We start from the raw sequence: 22,977 nt of genomic DNA, 5'->3' as shown, positions 1-22,977 counted from the left end.
TAATATGAAGCTCAGGTTTTTATGATTCCTAGATAGCAGTTGGTGTTTTGGAGCAGAGCAATGATAAGCCTGTGTCACTGGGTTCTTCAGCCACTGTTTTGCGTCGGGTTGCCACCTGGAGTTCTTCTCAAAATTACAACTGATCTCCAGATTTTAGTTCCCTGGATAAAATGGCAGCTGGGAGGGCAGACTTTCCCATCTCCACAGGGACTGCTCCAAATTTCCAAGCCTAGGTTGGCAACCCTACCTCTGGATAAAAAACAGGGTTGCACTTAACCGTAACTGTTGTTCATTGACGTCTCCTGTGCAGGCACACATTGGGGACTGTGCTTGCATAGGCTGGCTGTGAGAAAGGAACTGAGGGAAGGGTGTGGTCCACCCTAAGTGATGTGAGGGTTTTGGCGGGAAAACCAGCACATGCTCAGATTGCCTAAGGACAAATTGCTCAGTTATAAACTTTTAAGCTAGAAAATCAGCCTCCACAGCTGCCCTGTGCAAGTGCAGTCCTCAGTGTGGGGCTGCACAAGAAGATGGATGTTGAACTTATAAACATAGACCAGAACGTCCTAGCCTTTTAAAGTCTGCAAGAACCTTTGGAATTCTGACATAGTTCAACCACAAACTAGCTGCCAAAGAGGCAGAGCCAACCACAAACGGTTGGGGAGTAAAATTATGCACAACTGTAATGATAACTTCAACCTTCCAGGTAGAAACTCTGCTAACATAATGCCTTTTAAAATGAATATATTGCTTAAACATGTTTTCTTGCATTCACACAGCTTGCCCTTCAGTCATAGAGTGAAGTTCTTTGTGCTGTGGTGGCAGCTCCTGCTAAAGCCACTTTAAAAAGTTTGGACAGCCAGTCTGAAGCTCTGCTGCGCAAAAGTTCCACCTGGCCTTACATGCTTTCTAAAAACACTTGGTGGGCACTCAGGAGCCCATAAGTGTCACATTCGGGACACCTGACATAGCCTAAAGTGGCTGTGTTCTGTCTTCTCCCCCCCCCCGCCAACCCCCAGCCATTTTCTGAACTACTGTGGTGGGAAACTTCATGAATATTTTGGTTGCTCAAGAGCCTGCTGTGAACAATTGAATATTGGTGAACAGCAGGTTCTGTGAAGGAAGTGAAAAGTCAACTTGGAAAGGAAAAACCTCCTACAGAATATAAAAAAACAGAGGTATTGTGTACATTTGAAACAATTATAAATTTCCCCGGTAACGTGCAAGGTGACACGCAATTCAGACAACCAGGCACCATGCACGGAGAACAGATGCAGCGTCAGACAATGCTTGCTGGGAAAATAACATGCACTGACTTGTGCGATGTGCCACATACTTCAAAGAAATCAAGTGAGGGGGAAAACTTTCAGGATACTTCACCAATCTGACCTTGGGGGAAATAAGTCCTTGACTTCAAGCATGATGATCAGTCAGGCTGGAAGGAAGAAAAACAATACAAAAAACACCAGGGTATAACAGCAAAGGCTTTTAGCCGTGGTCTCAATTAATAATGAAACAGAATTGCTTGGGCCCTTTGTGTGCACAGTTTAACCCCTGCCACATAGGCAGAGTAAATGGATGCAGACAGCATTATTATTGATAATTAACAAATAGTTTCTAATGCTCCAGTGAGGTAACAATCAAAGGCAGACCTGAAAATATACCTTTCTCAGTAGCTGTTGGGAGAGACTATCTTCAGTCTTACTGAAGTCTGAATTTATTTATTTTTTTGATTGGCCAGTATCCCTTTGAAACAGAAAGCCCACCTTTTCTTTTTAAATGAGCTCCATTGCTAACTTCAGTTTTAGCAATGGATCAGGTTTTGGCTCAGGGGAAGAGTGTCTGCTTTGCATGCGGAAGATCCCAAATTCAATCCTTGACAATTCTAATAAAAAGAATCAGGTAGTAGGTGATGTAAAATACCCCATCTGAGACTCTGGAGAAACACTGCTCGAGTAGATCTTGATTGACTAGTGATCTCAGACTGACTTAGTATAAAGCACTTTCATGTGTTCAGTAAATGACTAACTAGAACACTCCAAGATCTTGGGAGTAATTACTCTGATAAGCCTATTCTCAGGATATATGAAAGAGAAGGTTAACTTCTCACATTGGCAATTGATTAAACATAAAAATGAAAGAAGATGGCACATTCCAACTCTATGATTCTATGGTAAAGAATACTTGTTCAAACGTGTTGTGTGGCTTGCAGTTCCCAGTAAGTGACTAATGAGTGTTGTGTTGAAGGGGGTTTTTTGGTAATAAATGCAGGGCTTTTATTTTTTAGCAGGAATGCACAGGAATGCAGTTCTATCTGGCTTGGGGTAAGGGGTGTGGTCTAATATGCAAATGAGTCCTTGCTGGAACAATGTAATGTCGGGGGTGTGTTTTAGCCTAATATGCAAATGAGTTCCTGCTGGGCTTTCTCTACAAGAAAATCCCCGAGTAAATGCTTTCTATTGCAAAATTGACAGCTGGTGTGAAGCTTTTCCAGGTGTTTGCAAGATGGCTAGGGTTTATCCCCATTGGGTTGGGCTCTATATCCAGGAGGGTTTGATAGTTTCTGGCTTAGATGGGGGAGAGAGATCAAAGACTGTTGTGCTAAAGCTGAAATTCCATGTGCTATTACTTGGGAGCAAGCCCTAGTGACCTCAGTGGGATACCTGTGGTTAGAATCAGTCTACAGATGTCTTGGATAGGCTGATTGTGAATGAAGAAAAACACTTTTTAGGTATATTGCAGCTGAAAGCTGCTTTTTAGTATTTCAATTTTTTTATTTGCATTTTTCAGAATTCAGTTGGGCAGATTTTTTTCCTATGCTCTGAATTCAGTTGGGCAGATTTTTTTCCTGTGCTCTGACTGTACTGTGGGTGCATTCTTTCTTACCATCAGGAGTGGCAGCACTTTATTATGCTTATTATTGGGAGGAGGAATTAAACCACCGGGCTTTTCCCCTCAGAAGGCGTTTCAAGCATAATACAACCAGCTCAGCTTCCTCAGATTTTATCAGTACGGCTGGAAAAGGAACTCACAACTGGAAGCTGGCGCACTGTTGCTGTGCCTTTGAGTCACATGACTGCAGCCTCTACGGAAATTGTCAGTTCACTAGTTGGATCGACCATTCAGTTGCTAGAGGCACAGACACACTGTGAGCTGGAATCTCCTGTAGCTTAGTGCCGTGATACTCAGGAACTGCAGGTAAATATTCTGTCTGGTTTCTGCCTTCAAGGATTTGATACTTAGATTTGTTCAGTGTCCATCAGCCTAACTGCTTAAAAGTTTAGTGAAAACTCCTGTGGCTTTATGTTATAAGCTATACGTTTGGTAGGATTTTTAACTTGAGCAAGAAAGGCATTAATCCTGATCTTAACAGTATAAAAAAAGTTCCTTTAAGTGTCCTTAATGTATTTTATAGCTTAAGTAATTAGTGTGAACCTTTTTTTTCCATATGAAAGTTAATTAGCATTGCCTTTCTGCAGATCTTTCACCTACTTAATCACCCTTTCAAAATAGGTACAAAGGTGTCTTTTTCTCTTCCTCCCTTGTCCTTTCCTTTTTTTTTTTTTTAAAGGCTTCTGCAACTCTTAATCTGATGGACAGCTAGTTCCAAGAAGACAAACCTGTGGGTCTGTAAATCTCTTGCAGATACTTTCCTGGAAAATAGTTCAGTAACCTGGCAGCTGTGATTTAGCAGAGTGTTTAGTACTGTAGTGACTTGGTCTGCTATTTTCTAAATTCTTTGGTTTTGCTTCTTGGGGGGTGGGGGTGGAAATACTGTAGTTGAAATATGTAATGTAGAACTTGCAGAAAGTGGTGTTCAAATACCCATAGCTCTCCCGTGCTAAATTAGGAGAACTATTCCTACTTCCCAAGGAAGAAAAGTGACACTTGTCAGTTATGTTGGTTCCAACTTTGTGTCATCTCAGCCCTTTAACAAGAAGATGGAACACTGTCCTGCTGAAGTGAGCCTTATTTGACCCTCTTTTAAGGAACCCTTAACAGATGTGGAGCACTTGGCTTTCTCAGCCTGTAAATGTGGGTCAGGAATCCATCTGGAGGGAAGGAAAGCCCAAGCCTGGCAGGTTGTAAGACAGAAACAGATACACTTACATATGCGATTGGTTCTGCCAGCTTTCAGTGAGATTTCTTTTTCTCTGCTTCTAAATGAGTTGCGGTGCTAGAGGGTGAGGCTTTGGGACAGAGATAAAAGTTCTGTTTGAACACATCTGTGAAGAGTACTTTTACTGGCAATTTTGCGTTAAACTCTGCTAACTGGAATTGCTAGAACTCACAAATCAGTTTGCACTGAGAAGTCTTTGAATTAAAACCATGGTGCACCAAATAACAAATCATTGCAAGAGCTTTATGAAGAGGATTTGGATAGATAGATGTAGAGTGCAGATGTGAGTGTGAATGATAGTTGACCATGTTTTGAATATAGGAATGGTTCTGAAAATAGCACTTAAATAGTACGCTGCTCTTCCTTGACAACACTTCTGAATAAGCCTGTGGCTATCCTTGTAGCGTTTGTATTTTACATGGGATGTTGATCTAAATTATAGATAATATTGAGTTGGAATAACTAAACTATGTAAATTTCAGTTCTGTGGTGGCGCTCAAGAATAGAAAATATTATATTTGAACTTTGATTGGTTAGCGGTACCTTTATAATTGAATTTAAATTTATAACTTCGGGGAAGTCAAATACTGGAGGGAGGGGGGGGCTGAAATATCATATGGGTTAGTATAGAAAAGAGACAATTAAATATTGTAACCATATGTTATTAATAAATTGTTAAAACACAAGAATAGAAAATATTTGGCTTGAGGTATGCTGACACTTTGTGCTGTGATAAGAGTTTAGCTATATATAAATGTGGAATTTCAAGAGAAACCACAGCAGAGTGTGCTATTGTACAACAGAAGAACTCATTGATTTGGTTTAAAATGTGACACCAAATTGCCATTAGTAGAATCAGAGTAGTTTCCTGATACAGACTCTAGCACCTACTGTTTAGTTCATATTTCTCCTCTTCTTCTGGCAATTTCTTTTCTTATTACAAGTGTTTGTCTCTACTTGATCTTTTCATCCCTCTGTCATTTGCTGTGACCTATCTTCCAGCCTTTCCTTCAGAATTCTCAAACATCTTACATGTCTTAACTTTCTTCTAACTCAATGCTACATCTTTCCCATCTAGTGACTGCCATTCAACTGAAACTACTTTTCAGCTGCCTTCTTGTTTATTCAAGGGTTCAGGGTTTTGTGCTGCTTTTACTTGTTCTAATGTCTTTACTATTCTGTTCTTCTCTTTGCACTACATATTTTCTGTTTTGGTTCATGTATTGCTTTTCTAGTTTAACTCTTACCTTTCTCCCTGTTAATTATGTAAGCCTTTTCTTCCTTGGTGCTGGAGTCTCTCATGACTTTGTTCTGAGTCCTATTATGTTGCCTCATTGCCTATCATTCATCTTACCTTCATGTTTTTATGTTGATGACCTGTAGCTCTTGTTCTAATATTTCTGCTTGGGCTTTTGTTTCTGACTAGGCTTCTTCCCATTATCTTAAGCTTTTATCTAAAACTGAACTGTTGGTTTGTCCTCTTCCTTCAGCATCAGAATCATCTTCCTTTTTTAAAAAAAAAAATCTAACTCAGGGGTGGCCAAACTAAGGAGCCACATGCAGCTCTGTCATACATATTGTGTGGCTCACAGAGGTCAAGGGGGAACTTAATGCAGGCTTATTCTCAGGTAAACATGCATAGCATCAGGACCTAAGTCAGCCTCTGAGTGCTGACCCATAGGTAGGTGACTATTTCCACCAGGTGTGAAACAGGGAAGGAGGGGGAAATAGTTAGACTTGAAAGCTCCTCTCCTCCACCACAGAGATCGCCCAGAGACCTAGAGCAGGGAAAGAGAACGCAAGAGCTGAGGGAGCCACTGGAAGGATGGACAGAATTAAAGAGGACTGCACAGGGTTCCCCCTTAGTTTCATAGCTCTTATAGGAGCTGTATTTACAAACCTCGGTGTCAAGACAAAGAGAGATACATAATGATGCAAACAGTGGTCAGTGATTTATACATTACTTGTGTGTTTCTTTCTCGCACTGGTGTCAAAAAACAATTCCCTAACTTTTTCCTTTGCAGGTCTTATGGGCACTATTATTCCCCGCTTTTGTTTTTTTTTTAAGTCTCCTTCTAGCATGGTGTTGTAAACTGTATTTTATCTTTCTGTGCAAAAAAGTAACTAAGAGTTTTAGTAAAGATGTTTGTGTAAAGATGTGTATTCATGTCCTGCAGCTCTCAAACATCTGATGTTTATTCTTTGTGACTCTTACGTTAAGCAAGTTTGGCCACCCGTTATCTAGATAGCACTACTATTTTCCTTTTTCCTCTAGCACAAATTTGGTGTCCTCATTGACTTTTCCCTTTGCCTCCTGTTTTCCTAGCTCCTGCAGAAAAATAACTTTTCCAGTATTGACACTCCGTCTCTTGGGGAGGGATGGTGGCTCAGTGGTAGAGCATCTGCTTGGGAAGCAGAAGGTCCCAGGTTCAATCCCTGGCATCTCCAAAAAAGGGTCCAGGCAAATAGGTGTGAAAAACCTCAGCCTGACACCCTGGAGAGCCGCTGCTAGTCTGAGAAGACAATACTGACTTTGATGGACCAAGGGTCTGATTCAGTATAAGGCAGCTTCATAAGTTCATAAGTTCTTCCTACTGCTAAGAGGTGAGTTATAGTGCCTCGATGTCTTAGTTTTCCATTTGCTGTTCCCCCACCATCACCCTCTTCTCTTCATTCTTGACTCTGCAGCTTGTTTTCTCTATCGTATTAGTATGATCACTTTTGCCTTTTGTTACACTCCCCTCTCTGTCCTTTTTCCTTACCAAGCCCATCTTAAAATTCTGCTTCTGTTTTGAAATACGTTCAAGCTTTGGTCTCATCTGATCTAGTCTCACTTGGATTACTTCTTCTGTTCCATACATTTACTCTTCTTCTCTTGCTGCTCCTTTTCTTTGGCACTCCCTACCACTGTCATCATCAATCTCTCCATCCTTATTAAACAATGTTTGAAAATATAGCTCTGCTACTATGTGATTCTCTCTAACCTTTGCCTTCTCCTCTCCTTTTACTTTTGCTTGCCCTCCAAAGGTTGTCCGTTCTGTTCTATTGTAAGCCAGTGGACAGGGGCCATCTTCAGTTTTTTAAAAGTACTCTTTTATAGTGCCTATCCTAGAGGTCTCTGACCTTTTTGAGCCTCTGGACACATTTGGAATTGTGGCGCAGTCATAAAATGGTTGCCATAGGAGATGAAAGCCACAGAATGGTTGCCATACAAAGCTTGCTGCTTTAAAAAATTGGATGTCCTCTGATAGGAATAGAATAGGTGTTCTGTGTAAGCTAGGATGAAGAGAGATGCTGAGAGCACATCTTGGACTAGTGGAGGTGAGACAAAGAAACGGAAAGAGAAAGAGTTACGTTGGAAGGATGTTCTTGAGAATAGGATTCTGGGTAAACAAGGATACAGCAGTCAGAAAAGACAAGAGGGAGGATACTGAGGAAACTGACCCTATCCACCTTAGTAGGTCTTCTGCCCCTTCTGGAGTACTGGTGTGCTTGGTACAAAGAGTCATTGTACTGTGACATTCCTCCACTTCCAACAACATGAAGGAGGAGGGACAGCTTAAAAACAAAAGGGACTCATGGGAGAGATGAACCAGCCCATTAATGACTTTCCTTATTAAGTGTCCATTATCTGAATTTCTTCTCTCTCTAGTCAGGCAATGAAACTGGAAGTGAGGCTGCAGGAGAATCTAGAGGGAGAGTGGGAGGGAGTGAAGCAGTGGTGTGTTTGCGGGGAGGGTCAGCTCCCCTAAGTTGCATTCCCCTTTTATTCTTATAATTTGCTCCCTACTCTTATGGTTTAAACAAACAATGTACATAGCACAAGCAGTGATTATACTTTTGAAAGACCTTCAGGCCTATGAAAAATGTAATCTGTGGCTTGATTGAATCTTACACATTACCAAAAGGCCAGCGAATGGTAGTTTCTCAGACTCTCTTGCCCCTCCCCCCACCTTTTGATTCCTTTTCTTCATCTATTGCCATTCAGCATCCATAACCATCATTTAACTGCTACAGGTTTTCTTTTGCAAGAATTCATCTAGACATACTGATATGTAAGGGAGGCTTGGGGACTTCATAAATGTGTTTAGAAACTAGATATTTTTAGATGTCTGAAAACATTAATAAAAGGTAAAGATAAGGACATGCAACTGCTTTTGCAGTGACAGTCAGGTATTATTGATATGTAACTCCTACATGTAACGCCTACTTCGATTACTAAATTGTTTCGCAGAAGAGTGGCCATAAACTGAAATGGTTAGAAAGGTTAAATCAATCACCAGCAGCCACCACTGGTCCCCAAAACAGCTTTCTCAGTCCTTCTCTTTCACCCCACCTTAGCAGTATGTTGTTTGAATATTTTAGTTAGGAAGTCGCAATCACAATTTATATATTTTGGCTGAGTATGCTTAGTGGAAGAAGAACCTCAATGCAAAGTCTGTCTGCCGGTTCACCACATAGTCCAACGTGTTTAACCTTACCTTGCCCACCCATACCCTGCACTGTTCACTGAGAGACATGAGTGTACATGGAGTAAATATATCTGACTCATAGGCTGTGACTCTGTGCCTTGTACTGTGTAAATTGATTGGCAAAGAGCATTTGGTTGTATTTATTGATATATGAAGTCCTTTCCTCAGCATACAGACCTGTCTTATTGCTTTCTGTTGTAACATATCTCTTTTATATTCATTGCTGTGAGCAAGAAGGGGAATCCAGAGGCTCTGCACCATTAACTGCTAAAAATAACGGCAGTTAAATCTCTTTTTAATTACTTGGTCTTTCTATCTGTACCTGTCAGCTTGACTGTAAGTGCTTTTTGTTTTCATTTTTTGCTACGTTTGTCTAAAGATAAGCTAGAATATTAGAAGTAGCCATCTGGAACCCATCAAATAAAATTTTCCACCCAAGGCATTTTCTCAAGGGGGTTTTCTCTTTGGCTTTGTGCTCAAATCACCAATATGTGTTAGAACTGTGGCTCTGTAAATTGAATAAGTAAAAGAATCATTCTTCAGGGCCTTATTTGTATTATGGAGAGAGGGGTAAAAATTGTGTGGGTTGTATAACCAACCATTATTAATAAATAGAATACATTTGGAGAGGTAGTATTCGAAATATATTAATAAAAATTGAGTATATGCTCTAAGTTATTGCATCCCCTCGAGACTGCCAGTTTTATATCTAAACAAGTGCAGGTGAACTTTGGGAATGCAGACCAGAGCACTTGCAGAAATTAGTACTGTAAATTCTATATTCCTCAGCCCTAGCTTTTAAAATGGACAGATACACCCTACATGTGCAGCAGTCAGACATCAAAGATGCTGGAATAGGGAATACATTGAGGGCCATAAAGTTTTTGTAACAGAGAAGTGAAGAAATATGCCACAGAGAGAGTGCAGCCTTTACTGTAAAAAGGGGTCATTTTTGGCAGAATGGAACATTAGCAGATGTGTTTGAGCAGGCTTCATGGAATAAGGGATAGTTTCAGAAAGAATCATGTTTTAAGAGGGACTGCTGATACTTATACTTCACTTTCCCCTTGTAAGACTCCAACATACATTTTAAGATGCAATTTTAACTTCTCATCTTTGCCTGTTCCCTGTATCTTAGCCGTTCCCTGTATCTTAGCCGTTGTATCAAAGCTGTTGGCAGTAGTGGAAAGTGCCATCCAGTTGCAGCTGACTTATGGTGACCCTGTAGAGTTTTCAAGACAAGACACAATCAGTGGTGGTTTGTCATTGTCTGCTTCTATGTAATAACCTTGGACTTTCTTCCAACCCAAATAACCAGGGCTGACCCTGCTTAGCTTCAAAGATCTTCTGATGAAATCAGGCTAGCCTGGCCCATCTGCATCAGAATGGTGCTGCAATTGTTGTTACATGTCTGACCTTTTTTTGTAGAAAAAGTCCAGCAGGAACTCATTTGCATATGAGGTCACATCCCCTGGTGTCACCATTGTTTCACACAGGGCTTTTTTGTAGAAAAAGCCCAGCAGGAACTTATTTGCATATTAGGCCACAGCCCCTGATTCCGAGCCAACTGGAACTGCGTTCCTATGCGTTCTTGCTAAAAAAAAAAAAAAGCCCTGCATGTCTCCAGATGGTCACCACCCTTCTTCACACTGCTTCTAAATACATTTCATTCCCCATTTTATCATTTCATCCTTCACCTTATCCCCCTCATTTTGCTTCTCAACTTCATAGCAGTTATCTAATAACTATTCAGTTTCTTGGAATAATAGGAAAGACCATAAATGCTTAACATGAGTACTGGATTTGAGGTCATACCTCTTCTGTCTGCTTTCATACAAAGGTAAGCAGATAAACAGTTCTGTTCTCTTTTGAATTGTGTATATGGTTTCTTTGAGAACCCTTGTTTTACTTTAGAATCATGGATGCTGGTATTCTTAAGTGTGAGCATTGAGAAATTAAAAAGGAAGCTCTAGAGCTACAGTACAAAACAGGCATGAAAATAATTATACTGCCGTGCAAAAGTGACAGCCATGTGATATTTCCTAGGATCACCCAATGTTCAAGCTTTTGAGTTTTCCAGAACCCTTCATTCATGATTTTTAAAAGAAAGGGGAAGAAGGAAAAAAAGATTGGGGCCTGATTCATTTATCCACTTTCACCCACTCTTCTCCCCTTTTGTGTGTGTTAACATTCAACCAGATGATCATGACAGACTCAGACATGCATGCTGCGGTGATTTGGTTGGTCCTGATAAAAATGGTATTACATGACTTTTGTGTTTTAGATTTTCCTTTCCTCTGGGAAATCATGTTTGATTGTTGCCTCTACTCAATACCATACATAAGCCTAATATGTGATCTTGGCAGTAGCTGCAATTAATAGCACTTTGCTTGTCTTGGATTTGTTATAAGAATGGATAAGACTCTGTTATAAAGTAGAACTAACTTGATCCACCTTTTACTTTGGTGTGTATTCAATTGGATACCAGCGTGACGGTGCCACTTGCCAAGGTTCAATGATATGGTAGTGCAATTAACCTGATAGTGATATCAGTACAGCAATCATGTTGATCAAGTGAAAAGCTGTGTTTTTTCCAGTGGAAAAAAGGCAGTTTGCAGAAATAATGTTTCTAGATAAGAAGTGGAAATCAAATATGTTCCTTCTATTTTTGTGCAACTGTAATTGGATCTCTTTATTGGCTTATTTGTATTTGGCCTCTAAAACATTCACATGGCTGATTTATTTTAATGGCTAGAGTCAGTCTTGTTTAATGTCAGCATAATGACATAGAAAGCACAGATTAGCAATGCACAGGTTCCACTCTCAAAATTGATGCACAATTTTAAATGTCCTGCACTTATTATTTCTTTTAAAAGAATAAGCCATTTCAGGTCTCTTTAAGCTCTCTGGGAAAAGGAATTATGCCTTTAAGTTTCAAGAGAGAAGGAACAGTGCTACAGCTCTGCTTGGCTTGCAGGATGCCTGTATTGGACTTCTGTTATATGTTGTCAGTGTATAGGGAACTGAGTTGTGTAAACATTATAGAACTTATTCAAGTGCTGCTAGTTTTGTGTCTGTAGACTCTAGTAGTTGATTTTTTAAAAGAAAAGGGCAACAAATCTTAAACCAGAGTGTGCTGTGGCAACTGCTATATGATTTTACCCTGAGTGAAAAAGCGTTCCTAGCTACTAAATAAAAACAATTTTTAAAGGCTAAAATAAAGAGCTGTTTTAACGGAAGGGAGAGAAAATTAATGTAAGATTGGAGTGAGGCCGAAACCCTGTTCAGATGTTACAGTGAACACACATATATTCTGCATGCACATGCATGTGTCTTTTTGTAAAAAATAATAACATTTGGTTTTCATACCGTCCTTTTCTCTACCCTAAGTAGTCTCAAAGAGGCTTACAATCATATTCTCTCCCTCCCTCCCTCCACAACAGGTGTTTGTGAGGCAGGTGGGGCTGCAGCTTGTTTTATGTAAAAATCTTCAGACTGCACATTCTGAGTAAAACCTTGTCTGTAAAAAGTAGTCTCCAACAGAAAGGTTTTTTTGCAGTGCTGCACAACATTTCCACTAGAAAAACTGGGAGCTAAATCTTTGGGGAGAAGTATCTTCTCCCCGATCTTCACATCACTAGACAAGGCAGAGAAGGCAGCTGTAGGTAGGGTTGCCAGATCCAACTCAGGAAATATCTGGGGACTTTGGGAGTGGAGCCTGGAGCAAGGTTGTGCCAAGCCCGATTAAACTCTGAAGGAAGTTCTGACCATTACATTTAAAGGGACTGGGCTCCTTTGAAATGCCTTCCTTTCATTGGAAATAATGGAGGATGGGGACATCTTATTTTGGGATTAATAGAATTAGACTCCCTAGTCCAGTCTTTTTGAAACTTGGGGGGTATTTTGAGGAGAGGCACCAGATGCTATGTTGAAATTTGGTGCCTTTATCTCAAAAAACATCCTCCCATGGATTGATTCTCTGTTATACTCTACGGGGACCAGTGGACATTCAAGCCCCCCTCCTCCCCCCCAGCCACACTTTCTGATAACCCTGAAGTGGGGAGAGGGCTTCCAAACCAGGGGATCCCTTGCCCTCAACTGGGGATTGGCAAGCTTAACATAGGTGGGGATAGCAAGCTATGCAGGCATTAAGCCCATATCACTTGAGGACTTCCTTAGTGTTCTTATGTCTGTTTTTCAGATGGGCAGCCGTGTTGGTGTGAAGCAGCAGAACAAAGTTCAAGTCCAGTGGCACCTTTAAGACCAACAAAGTTTTATTCAAGATATAAGTTTCCATTTGCTCACATGCTTCTTCAGATACATTGAAATTGAAGTTATCAGTTCATACATAAAGGTAGGGGGTGAGCATCAAATTAGCATACAGCATAATAAAGCATACAGAAAAATAATAAATACTTAATTAAACTGAACCTAGTGGTGACCACATAAACTGAGCTAGTTGTTCCAGTTTGGTCCTTGCATTGTTAAACACCTTTATTTTGCTGTATGCTAATTTGTTGCTCACCCTCTACCTATATATAAGGATGGTCACTTCCATTTCAATGTAGCTGAAGAAGTGTGTATACACATGAAAGCTTGTAACCTTGAATAAAACTGTGTTGGTCTTAAAGCTGCCACTGGGCTCAAAATTAGTTATGTATGGTTTTGTGAGCTTTTACTAGGCGTTGCTTGTTTCTAGGCTTAGGTCCCCCAACCTTTTTGAACATGCAGCCACATTTGGAATTCTGACACAGGGTGCTGGGTACAGCCATAAAATGGCTACCATAGGAAGCAAAGCAAGAGTTGCCAACTCTGGGGTGGGAGATTCCTTGAGATTTGGGGTGGAGTCTGGGGAGGGGAGGGTTTGGGGAGAGAAGGGACCCTAGGAGGGTACAGTGCCATAGAGTCTCCTCCAAAGCAGTCACTTTCTCCAGGGGATCTAGGGTTGCCAGGAATAGCAACTAGTGAGATATTACATGGGGACAAGGAAACAGAAGTTAATTAATGACAGTGTAATGTCATTTCCAGGAAAGCCAGTAGTGGTCTGTGCCACACCCAGGGCCTTTTTTGTAGAGAAAGTCCAGCAGGAACTCATTCACATATCAGGTCACATCCCCTGATATCACCATTGTTTTTTTGTGGAAAAAGCCCAGCAGAAACTCATTTGCATATTGGACCATGCCCCCTGACACCAAGCTTGCCGGAAATGCCCTGGTCAAAAAAAGCCCTGGTCACACCTTTTTGTCAGTAGCTAGAAATTCTCTGTTCTTTCCAGCAGTTTCTAAAAAGGACTAACAAATCCTGGGGGTTCCTTAGAAATTACATCACAGCCTTAATCTGGCAGTAACCCCCACCCCCCCATTTTTCTCCTACTGCCACTCTGAGTGATAGTGCGAAATAAGCACCGGGAGCAGGGGATCCTCCATCCTCACCGGAAGGCTGATCTCTATAGCGTTGGGATCAGATGTAATTCTGGGAGATTTCTGTGCTTCACCTGGAGGTTGACAGCCTAGACAGTGCCAACTGCAAAATGGCTACTACAGGAGTGAAGCCATGCATGCACATGCACACACAGGAAGTCCAAGTGCAGGGGAAAAGGGGGATAGTTATTTTTTAATTCACTGGAAAAGAGGAGTGTAAGAGACACAATAAAACCAAATCTTTGGTGGCAGCTGCCAATGAAAAAAAGTTTTTAAAAATCTACACAGCCAATGAAATCTCCAATGACCAATTAGATACCCTACTGGGCAAAGAGGCTTATCCACCCCATTCTTTGCCTTGTGGGCACCAATTTTTGTTAAAAAATCATGTTTTCCCCCCTCTCTTGATGTAATGAAAGCAGAGATCCCCTTCCCTAATACATAATTTTTACACTTACATGGTAAATCAGTGCTCAGTTGCAGCTTTAATTTTCAAGCTGCTTTGAAAATGCCGGTCACTTGGGGATGTAACCCTCACATTGAATTTGAGATGATGCCTGTTGTCCTCTTTTCACACTTACACTCTAAAAGTTGGCACATGGCAGCCTTTTTCTCAATGAAAGGAGCTCTCCATTACAAATTTGCTTTTATTGTTGTTTTTTATTTGCACTGTGATTGCCTGCTAGTAATTGGAACAGAACTCTAACACTCAGCAGGTTTCTTAATCATGCCTATCATGGCTATCAGTGTGTACATATCTGCATCATCATCCAGACTGGTATACTAAAAATAGTCTGTTACTTCTCTCTGTAGGTATCTTGGAAACAGAGGTAGAATGAAAGGCAGTACGTGTATCTATAGCTGTGCCTGTGTGCTTTATAGGACATAGTATTCCCAGTAGCAGTGCAGTGTGTCCCACTCAGAAATACTACTAAATTGTTCTAAAAAGACCTGGTTACTGTTGGAATGTGCACCTGTCAGACATGTACATTTTCTGCATTCTCTTCATAGCTTCTTTTCAATTCAGTGTTACTTATTACTTGATTAGTTTGTAAGTAGTTGATTTTTCAAATAAATTAGTCTAGCATTCGCTACTAAATTGGGCAATAATTAATTTTCATCCTTGAATGCCTGTTGGTTGCATACAAAAAAAGGGGACGGACTTTTGGCATATGAAGGTGAGACCTGCTTCATTAATTCATTCTCATGAGGGTGCCATGTAGGTTTCCCATTTGTTTGCTTATGGTGGGAGACCTCCAACCAATTCCAGACCTTGCCTACCAATGCTCAGCTGATCACTTGGTGGAAACTGGGGCCAAAGGGAGGATTTGACCATCCTGGGGAGAAAACATTAAAAACATTTAAAAAGTAAAATGCCTTGGGTTTTTACAGGAGTTCCTGACGATTCCTAGAGCTCCCTGGAAGTGACAAGCATAGCTCTAGCAATTGCCAGAAACTCAACAATAATCTTACCACCTTCTCCTTCCCTATCCATTACAGCACAAAAAAGAGCTTCTTGTGCTGTGTGTAGCTGAAGCAACCATAAGGTTTGTGCATTTGCAGAATTCTCACTTCAGATATCGAGACACTGGAAGGAACAATAAAGTAAAAACTGACCAAGGATCCTCTGGTTATTTCGGCTGCTTTCTGGCTCTCTTTGAGCCCCTTCACACTTTACTGTTGCAGTTCTGGTACTTAAAAAAACCCTCTTAAATTTGAACAGCAAGATACACCTGCTGTGCCATCAATTGTGAAGAGTGCACACATGTTTGAATACAGAACCAGTGATCAGAAGACAAAAATGTTCAGCTTCCCTCTACCCCCCCCCCCCCCAAAAAAAAAAAATCAGGGCAAACCAGTGCTCTACCAATAATTATATAGAGTTCCAGAAGTCACACTACTTTTTTTTTTTTTAGAAATTGCACTTTGTCTCAAAAGCCTTTGTAGAATGGAAGGCAAATTATTATCATAAGTATGTTTGTAGAAAATACAATCACTGGTGTTTTGACTTGGGCAAGCAGACAGGTATCTCAGCAATTTACCAGAAGGCACTAGCTATCTACCTGACCTTTGGCATGATGCTGGTCATATCATATAATCATTTCAGCATCAAAGACTTCAAGGGTGCTGAAGTAAACAGCCAGGTGGCAGAGTCCATCAGTCCCTCAAGAAAAATGCATTCCACAGTCTTCAGTGCCAGAGTGAGCTAATGGGATCTTTGCTAAGCAGCATAATGTAAGTTTGGTTTTGTTGATCTAGTAGGCAAAACTCCACATTCCATATCTCTTTGCAGTTCTAGCTAGGCAGTAAACAAGAGGCCCCAAATGTGTGGCCGGAGCAGACCAAACTGGAAGAATCCAAGAAATTATGCAACGTCATTTAAACTAAGACGTATGCAAGCTGTAGAAGATAAAATCTAGTACAGTATAGTGGTTAAGATAATGCTGTGATCTTGGAAGGCCACCTGTCCAAATCTTGCCTCAACCATGAACTTGTTGGGATGGTGTTAGACAAGCCTCTATCTCAGTGCAATAGGGATTCATTGAGAAGTTACGTTTTTATACATTGTGGTCATTGTGACATACCTATATTCTGCTCAGTGAAAACTGAAATTTCAATTTTGATGTTTCAGGCTCTTAGGCTTAGATCCAGCATAAGTACTTTAGAACAGCTATACAGGGAGGGACCCCTGATCTTCCCAGCTGTCCCTGGAGACCTAATAAAGTGGATTGGGATGGGGAAGGAGACAGAAACTGCTTCCTGTCTGCTTTTCCATCAACAGAGTTCCTTTCATGCAAAAATCAGGCAGATAACAGTTTACCCCTTCGCCACTGTAGCCTCCAAACACATGGCTTTTCCTCTAAGTGGGTTCCAAGACCCCTGGAATAGACTCTCCTGGGGTCAGAAATGGCTGTTGGAGGAAGGAGAGAGCTGAGAAGACCCATTCCTGTCAGTGCCTTCCTTTTCTACATTGCAGGATCCAACTTGTTAATTCAGCCATCACAAGGCTAGTTAACTGCTATAGTTTCCCTTGTGTCAAATGCAAAATTGCTTGTGGAAAGATGGATCTCAGTTAATTTACCCAATTAGCGTCCCCCAGTTAAGGATACATCTGCCATCCCAGTTAAGGAAACATCTGCCATCAATTCAATTCTGACATATTTATTTCCTTCACTATGCCCCCCTCCCCGAATTAAATCCCAAAAATGATAAACTAAGCTTGTTATCTGTTTGGTCCTTGAGTCTGTTAAATATCTTCATTATGCTGTATTCTAATTTACTGATGATCCTCTACCTATAAGTATGAACTGGTAATTTCCATTTCATTGTATCTGAAGAAGTGTGCATGCGCATGGAAACTTATACCTTGAATAAAATATTGTTGGTCTTAAAGGTGTCACTGGACTTCAACTTTGTTCGTAAGAATCTCAGTTACTGAAAAGCAGATGAATGTTAGTGAAGTTTTCTGCATTTGGTGTGACAACTGGAAGCTATCTATCTCTGTGGACCAAAGGCAGAGAGTATGCAAGCCCAGCTGCTAACCAAGTTGGTTCCTGTTGTGAATAAACTAATATCTTTTCATGATGACTGAAATGAGACCCAGTTTCTGTTTGTAGCATACTCAGGATGTATTTGATTCAGCATAATGTAGTGGTGCCTATTGTGAATTTTTAAAAGCAAGAACAATGAGTTTTAATGATAGTATTTTAATTGAGCATCCTCCCATGTGAGGGCTGTAAAAGAAGAAAATGCCGTTTGCAAAGAATAAGCAAACCAGAGCAATATTGGTCTGTAGTGCAACAAACCTTAAGTACAAAAAAGTTTAATGGAAAGAAGAGCCATGTACTCAAATTTTTTTCAAGGGCTACTCAGAAATCTACAAAGTTTAAAAGAGTGAATAGAGTGGCAGAGACTGACCAAGAGAGAGATCTTGGGGTCATGGTAGATAACTCACTGAAAATGCCAAGACAGTGTGCGTTTGCAATAAAAAAGGCCAACTCCATGCTGGGAATTACTAGGAAGGGAACTGAAAACAAATCAGCCAGTATCATAATGCCCCTGTATAAATCGATGGTGCGGTCTCATTTGGAGTACTGTGTGCAGTTCTGGTCGCCGCACCTCAAAAAGGATATTATAGCATTGGAGAAAGTCCAGAAAAGGGCAACTAGAATGATTAAAGGGCTGGAACACTTTCCCTATGAAGAAAGGTTGAAACGCTTGGAGCTCTTCAGCTTGGAGAAACGTCGACAGCGGGGTGACATGATAGAGGTTTACAAGATAATGCATGGGATAGAGAAAGTAGAGAAAGAAGTACTTTTCTCCCTTTCTTACAATACAAGAACTCGTGGGCATTCGATGAAATTGCTGAGCAGACAGGTTAAAACGGATAAAAGGAAGTACTTCTTCACCCAAAGGGTGATTAACATGTGGAATTCATTGCCACAGGAGGTGGTGGCGGCAACAAGCATAGCCACCTTCAAGAGGGGGTTAGATAAAAATATGGAGCAGAGGTCCATCACTGGCTATTAGCCACAGTGTGTGTGTGTGTGTGTATAATTTTTTTATTGGCCACTGTGTGACACAGTGTTGGACTGGATGGGCCATTGGCCTGATCTAACATGGCTTCTCTTATGTTAGTAATTGTATTTTTACAACTCTTGAATTTCTGTAGCAGTATTAAAGGCATGATTTTGTTCAAGTCATTGAGGCTTTCTGATATGCCAGATTTGTAACTTCATGTATGGGGAGCAGCAATAGCTGAACATGTATGTAACATACCAGAGTGGACTGATCATACAGTAGGGGTGTAATAGAACAGAGGGTCTTGGAAACAAGCAAAATGCCTTTCCCCCCATTTCTTCAGTTATGAATGACTTTGGTTATGGTGTTAAAAATGTAGCATTTTTTATACTTACATTGCCAAACAGTTCCTTTTATAAATCATATCCTGTGTGTTCCTTTTCACTGGTGTGTTATCTTCTGGCATTATTGCTAACAATTGCCTTTTCTGGTAAGGACTCCACCAGAGTGGAAAGTATGCATTCAAAACCTAAATGACCTCAGTGATAGTTCACTGTTTAAAGCTCCAGTACTTCTGAGAAAAGCCTTACCAAATTTTATTTGTATTTGTAACAAAAGGCTTCCTCATGTTGTCATTCTTTGTGGTCTACTTCAGCTACTATCTGGACTCTTTATTCTACATTAATAGCTTTCTGGACTTGTTCTTTTTCTTCTTTCATTGAAAATCTTTAGCTAATTGCACACTTTTCCCAATGTGACTTGTCAATATAAGACAGCTTTTAAAAGAGGTATTCTGGAAGTTGCCTGATGTATTTGCCAATCCCCAGTTGGGTGAAACCTAGAGTCCCACAGAACAGAAATGTAATATAAAGCCGCAAAAAACTGTGGAAAAATAACAAAAAAGACTGAAAATTATTTCAAAAATATATGTGATTAGTCAACTACCTCTTAAACAATATAATCATTAATATCACTATACATTCCAAAAAACAACGTAAATGTGCAAGAGAAGAAGTTTACACCATCCTTTCAGTTCATCATATCAGTTTCAGATTTCAAGCGCTCAATGACTATTCACCCGACTCCGCAGGAAGAATAAAGTGCCAGTGCCAACCAGATTTCAAGTGCAGATGATTTTAGTTTTTCAAAGATGTTAGTTCTGTTGCAGGTGTTCCATCTTTTTAAAGCAATTTTAAATTCAGTGGGTTTTCACAGCCTCTAACATTAAAGCTGCCTGTAATACTGTTTCACTTTCCTTCATCTAAGAAACATTTCCCACTCATCAACACACAAAAAAAGCACTTCTCGTAGCACTAGCTCTGGAGAAAACTCTCTAAAGAGTGTTGATGAGTGGGAAACGTCTCTTAGATGAAGGAAAGTGAAACAGTATTACAGGCAGCCTTACTGTTAGAGGCTGTGAAAACCCACTGAATTTAAAATTGCTTTAAAAAGATGGAAGTTTTAATAGAACACCTGCAACAGATGAAACATCTTTGAAAAACTAAAATCATCTGCGCTTGAAATCTGGTTGGCACTGGCACTTTATTCTTCCCATGGAGCCGGGTGAATAGTCATTGAGAGCTTGAAGTCTGAAACTGACATGATGAACTGAAACTGACATGATGAACTGAAAGGATGGTGTAAACTTGTTCTCTTGCACATTTACCTTGTTTTTTTGGAATGTATAGTGATATTAATGATTATATTGTTTAAGAGGTAGTTGACTAATCACATATATTTTTGAAATAATTTTCAGTCTTTTTTGTTATTTTTCCACAGTTTTTTTGCGGCTTTATATTAAATCCACAGTTGGGGGCAGGGGATCCCCTGGTTTGGAGGCCCTCCCCTCACTTCAGGGTTATCAGAAAGCGGGGTGGAGGTGGAGGGAAATATCTGCTGGGCACTCCATTATTCCCTAAGGAAACCGGTTCCCATAGGGTATAATGGAAAATTGATCCATTTTGGGTTTGCTTCTTAAGGCAGAAGCCCCAAATTTTAGGCATAGCATCTGATGCCTCTCCTCAAAACACCCCCAAGTTTCAAAAAGATTGGACCAGGGGGTCTAATTCTATGAGCTCCAAAAGCAGGTGCCCCCATCCTCCATTATTTCCAAATGGGAGGAAGGCATTTAAAAGGTGTGTTGTGTCCCTTTACATGTGATGACCATAACTCCCTTTGGAGTTCAAGTTGTGCTTGTCGTAACCTTACTTCTGGCTCCACCTCCAAAGTCCCCAGATATTTCTTGAGTTGGACCTGGCAGCCCTGTACGAAACACAGGACATGCACTATTCAGTCATGCCCCTCTTGATCTGTGCTGCCAGTTTTTCTGATATTTAGATTGCATTTATATTGTAAATCAGCCGCATATTATAGTGGAAGACTGCCTTTGTTTAGTGGGAGTGGGATTTACCATTCCATCCCCAGCACTGAAAGATAAACCACCTAAGGAAGCCAAGAGGAAAGCTGCCAAGGACTGCAACTCGGGTCTGTCATGATGGGTGTTCCCTTGTTTCAGTTTTGAAGAAGAAGATGATATTGGATTTATATCCCGCCCTCCACTCTGAAGAGTCTCAGAGTGGCTCACAATCTCCTTTACCTTCCTCCCCCACAACAGACACCCTTTGAGGTGGGTGGGGCTGAGAGCAGCTGCCCTTTCAAGGACAACCTCTGCCAGAGCTATGGCTGACCCAAGGCCATGCTAGCAGGTGCAAGTGGAGGAGTGGGGAATCAAACCCGGTTCTCCCAGATAAGAGTCCGCACACTTAACCACTACACCAAACTGGCTATACCAAAGCTTGGGGGTACAAAAAATCTAAACCTATGCTATAGCAAATGATGAAAACTAAAAAGGGGCATGAAGGAGGAGTAGTTAATTGTCATGAGTCTTCATTCATGTGACTGTCAGACTGTTTCCATGTGCTGGTCACGCTGGCAATTGCAGATTCCCCCCCACCCCAGGAAGTAAGAAGATACTGTAGTCTGAGCTCTGGGAAAGTAAAATATCCTCCCTACAATTGAAATGTCACCTTGAGGGAAAATGTCTGGATCCTCTACAACAATTCATGTTTGTTTCACCAAGGAATGATTGTCTGGAGAGGCCTCAGAGTCATATATGTAGGCTTTTAGCAATCAAAAATATAATATACAACAAAGGAATGATCCAGGCTTTGGCAGGAGCTTCGACACCCCTTTAATTTCTTGGATAATAGAAATGAAGAGCTTCTCATACTGTGGAATATTCTCTTTAGCGTGCATCTGTGAAGTTACATAGCTTACGTGCATTTGTATTTGAGGTGGGTAGGTAACAACATGTGTGTATGCAGCATATAAATTGCAGTTATAGTTTTACAAGGGAAATGGCCTTTGCAGAGAGAGCTGTTCCAAGTACTAAGGAAACAGAGGGTGAGACGCATTTGAGAAAACCTAGAATCATGATCAACAGGAATACAGCACAATTACTCTTACAAAAACAGTAAACTAGATGTGCAAAGAAATTTCTTGGAAGTTTCAGAATGTTACTGCAGCAGTTCTGAGATCCATATAGACCAAAGACGTCAAGATCATACACCACTTCAGTTCTAGATAATCTGGCATAATGGGTCTACCACAAGGACTTTCCATAAAACATATACCCAGAATTTCCTGGTGGAAGATCAGTTCTTAGAAGCACCAAGGTCTTATCCAGGTTGTGGTTGTGTCATATGGGGAGAAGAGGTTAGTCAATCACTTTTGGAGAACACTGCATGGTAGAAGGCTTTAAGCCCCTTCCATATGCACATCACATTCTGGATCCAAATCGGTCTTGCATGTGCCTGGAAACCAAATTCTCAGTGGGGAACTCTCAGTACACTTCTGATAGAAACATCTGGTGGCCACAGGGTAGTTGTCTGTTTTTCAACTTAGGTTTATATTGCAGTGTGGCAGTCATCGAAATCTGGAAAAGTCAGTAGTGAGCTTATAAAAACATGGACTGAAGGTTTGGATCTTGATCACAATCCACTTGTCCATTTGTACTGTAAATAATAGACTACACACAGGCTATCAGAATAGTAATCCCCCCCCCAGTTCTGAATATGTAGATGGGGGGATATTTTTTAGGTCACAGTGGGGATATTTTTATGTAGATGGGGAATATTTTTTAGGTACACTCAAATGTTTTCTAGAAGCTGGTGCACTTCTCATCTAGCCAGCCACTGTAGGAAAGAGGATGTTTGTCTAGTTGGAGCTTTGCTCTTATGTTTCTTCCAAAACCTTTTTCTTTTTTTTAAGGAAAGGGTTAGGAAGACCATTTCATTGGGGAGGTGTGCAACTGAGCTTGGAGCAGTGGCAGTAGAAGGGTCACTTAATTTATTCTATGTAATGAATCATGTATTTTAATTATTTTAACTTAATTAACTGGTTTTTATGTTTAATTTCTTTAATTGTTAAATTTTAAAGTTTTATC

At 40.6% G+C, this 22,977-nt stretch overlaps 2 protein-coding genes across 3 annotated transcripts in view; both read left to right on the top strand.

The window, feature by feature from the left end:
• The window catches only part of METTL1 (methyltransferase 1, tRNA methylguanosine), a 1,067,043-nt gene that overhangs the window by 644,534 nt on the left and 399,532 nt on the right, over window positions 1–22,977 (top strand). The gene's annotated exons all lie outside the window — the stretch shown is intronic.
• VDR (vitamin D receptor) overlaps window positions 1–22,977 on the top strand; it is a 119,262-nt gene that overhangs the window by 24,580 nt on the left and 71,705 nt on the right. The window contains exon 1 of one of the 2 annotated variants that reach the window (XM_060252993.1): window positions 2,977–3,198. The exons of the other annotated variant lie outside the window; for it this stretch is intronic. The gene's annotated coding sequence lies outside the window, so the exon portion shown is untranslated. Of the gene's footprint in view, window positions 1–2,976; window positions 3,199–22,977 lie in introns of those variants that run through there. 2 annotated transcript variants of the gene reach the window in all.

The sequence above is a fragment of the Heteronotia binoei genome, chromosome 13, assembly GCF_032191835.1.
Source record: "Heteronotia binoei isolate CCM8104 ecotype False Entrance Well chromosome 13, APGP_CSIRO_Hbin_v1, whole genome shotgun sequence".
NCBI classification, from domain to species: domain Eukaryota; kingdom Metazoa; phylum Chordata; class Lepidosauria; order Squamata; family Gekkonidae; genus Heteronotia; species Heteronotia binoei.
This window is presented reverse-complemented; position numbering and strand designations above follow the sequence as displayed.